The sequence below is a fragment of the Crinia signifera genome, chromosome 9 (genome assembly GCF_055691185.1).
Source record: "Crinia signifera chromosome 9, ASM5569118v1, whole genome shotgun sequence".
Classification (NCBI taxonomy): domain Eukaryota; kingdom Metazoa; phylum Chordata; class Amphibia; order Anura; family Myobatrachidae; genus Crinia; species Crinia signifera.
The window spans coordinates 38,182,739-38,186,054 of NC_139225.1; positions in this window are offsets into that span (position 1 = coordinate 38,182,739).

The following is a 3,316-nucleotide window of genomic DNA, read 5'->3' on the forward strand; positions in this document are numbered from 1 at the left end:
GGCCTAACTCTTACCCGTCCATCAGCCTAACACTTACCCCCCCCCCCCTGCCCTGAGCCTAACCCCCCCCCCCTCAGCCCAACCCACCCCCCAAACAAACACGAATACCATAACCCTCACTCTTACCTTTTGAACATCCACACAGTGCAGTCTGGTTGGTTATGGGCAGGCCTGGAGCTGGTTGCACGGAAGCATCTCTTCCCTTTTGCCCAGGCAGCAGCAGCAACCATCACACCAAGTAGCTCCGCCCCCCCACCGGGTCCCGTGTAGCTCCGCCCCATCAGGTCCATGAAGCCCCGCCCACCCACCGAGCGGGGGTGCCGGGCAATGGGGTGGGGGGCTGGTTTGGGGACCCCCCTGCATGGTGAAAGGTTGGTGGGAGCCGGGCAGGGTGGAAGGGGGAGCTCTCTGGCTGTCAGTGTGAGGACGCTCAGTGACCCGTCCTATCAGGGTCACTGAGCGTACTCACACTGACAGCCAGAGATAGAGAAGTACGCTGCTGCAGCAGAGCTCTACCTCCGGCCGGCTCCAAGAGGTGAGCTACTGAGTGTGCTGCGCCCCAGTGGCAGGCAGGGGCTGCGGAGCACAAGGTCGCCACTGCGCCCCTATAACTTCCCCAAAGCCTTTTATATGCACCGCAGGAGGAGCTGTGTGCGTCCGCGCACCAGCCCTCCCGCGGCCATTTTTACTATGGGCACAGCTGAGGCCGGCAGCGGCCATCTCTATATACAGCATTTTGCGGCCGGTAACCAAGGAGATGGGAGGGTGGGTGGCCGCTACTCAATGGCGTAACTACCATAGGTGCAGGGGGTGCAGCTGCTATGGGGCCCAGAGCTGAGAGGGGCCCACTTTGCCTGTCAAAGTATCATGTGCTATATACATTTTTCAGCATTAGTTGATGAATAGGGGCCCATACAAACTTTTGCTATGGGGCCCACTTGTATCTAGTTACGCCACTGCCGCTACTCCTCAAATATGTGCCGGCCCACCGGGAAAGAGCCCGGTTTCCCGGTGGGCCAATCCGCCCCTGATACATGTACATGCACCAGAGATCCTCCATAGGATCGGATGTTGCATACACTCCCACTATCGGGCTGCATCTTGTTGCAATGGCAATGTGAAAAGGCGTCAAAATGTATGGTTTGCAGGAGGGTGCCGGGCACCCTAGCACTGGCCCTGCCTCAACCTTATTGAGCACCCTGGAGCGGAGCGTGCAAGCCAGGCCTTCTCATCCAACATCAAGGCCTGACCTCATAAATGCCCTACAGAGTGAATGGGCACAATTTCCCCCCTCAGAAATTCTCCAAACTGTTTTGGAAAGCCTTTCAAGAAGAGTGGAAGCTGTTATAGCTGCAAAGGGGAAACAACTATCTATATAAAATGTATTATTTATTTATTTATTTGCAGTTTCTTATATAGCGCAGCAGATTCCGTTGCGCTTTACAATAGTAGACAGTGATAAGACAAACTGGGTAACAACAGACAGACTTGGTGGTTAGAGGGCCCTGCTGCAAGCTTACAATCTATTAGGTATATAGGAGGGAAACACAAGGACAGGCATCAGTAATAGCATAGCAGTCCCAACAAGTTACAAGTCCAGAAGGGAAGCTATATAATACATAAGTGCCTCAGAGGGTTATGCGTGTAGAACTTAAATATGATAGGCTTGCCTGAAGAGGTGAGTTTTCAGGGAACGCTTGAAAGTTTGGAGGCTAGCGGAGAGTCTAATTGTGCATGGAAGGGCATTCCATAGGATGGGAGCAGCCCGATGAAAGTCCTGTAATAGTGAATGGGAGCTAGTGATCCGCTCAGATGAGAGACGCAAATCTTGTGCAGAGCGGAGTGGTCGAGATGGGAGATATTGTGTGATAAGTGCAGAGATATATGCTGGTGCAGTATGGTTAATAGCTTTATATGCAAGTAGAAGTGTTTTATATTAAATACGGTAAGATACAGGCAACCAATGGAGGGACTGGCAGAGCGGATCAGCAGACGATGAGCGTCTTGCAAGGAAGATCAGCCTAGCAGCAGCATTTAAAATGGATTGCAGTGGTGAGAGTCTGTTCTTGGGAAGTCCAGTTAGGAGACTATTGCAATAATCAATGCGGGATATAATGAGTGCATGGATAAGAGATTTAGTAGTGTCTTGTGTGAGATATGGTCGTATTTTGGATATGTTTTTTAGATGCATGTAACATGATTTGGAGACAGATTGAATGTGGGTAAAAAAGGACAGGTCAGAGTCGAGGGTGACCCCTAAGCAACGAGCTTGTGGGGTAGGGTAGATTGTCGAGTTGTCAACAGTGATGGAGATATCAGGATGGTAACTGTTCTTAGTTGGCGGGAATATAAGTAATTCAGTTTTGGAAATATTGAGTTTGAGTTGGCGAGAAGACATCCAAAGTAAGATGGCAGAGAGACATTCAGAGACTCGGCCCAAAACCACTGGTGACAACTCTGGGGTTGATAGATAGATTTGAGTATCATTCGCATATAAGTGATACTGAAATCCGAAGGAGCTGATTAGTTTGCCAAGCGAGGAAGTATAGATTGAGAAAAGCAGAGGACCTAAGACTGAGCCTTGCGGAACTCCGACTGACAGAGGTAGTGAAGAGGAAGTAGAGTCAGAGAAGCGAACAGTGAAAGAGCGATCAGATAGGTAAGATGTGAACCAGGAAAGGGCTGTATCATTAAGACCTAGGGAGTGTAGTGTTTGTAAAAGGAGAGTGTGATCCACAGTGTCAAACGCAGCAGAAAGATCTAGAAGAATAAGCAGTGAGTAATGGCCTTTAGACTTAGCTGTTACCAGATCATTCACCACTTTAGTCAGTGCTGTCTCAGTGGAGTGTTGAGAGCGAAAGCCTGACTGAAGCGGGTCTAATAGGGTGTTGGAGTTAAGAAAGTTTGTTAGGCGAGAGTAGACAAGTCTCTCGAGTAGCTTGGAGAGGCATGGGAGCTGAGAGATAGGACGATAGTTAGAGAGAGAGTTAGGGTCAGAATTGTGTTTTTTCAGAATGGGAGTAATCGCTGCATGTTTGAGCAGAGACGGAAAAGTACCAGTAGCAAGAGAGAGATTGCAGATTTTAGTTAAGGTTGGAATAAGCACAGGAGATAGATTTTTAATGACTTGTGCAGGTATAGGATCAAGAGGAGAGGTAGTAGAGTAGGAGGATAAGAAGTGCGGATACTTCCTTTTCATTTGTGGGTTAAAACGAAGAGAAAGTGCCAGAGGGTTCAGGTGTGGCAGAAAGAGGGTTAGAGATTGTGGAGCATACCATTTCATCTCGGATGTTATCAATCTTGTCCTTAAAGTAGG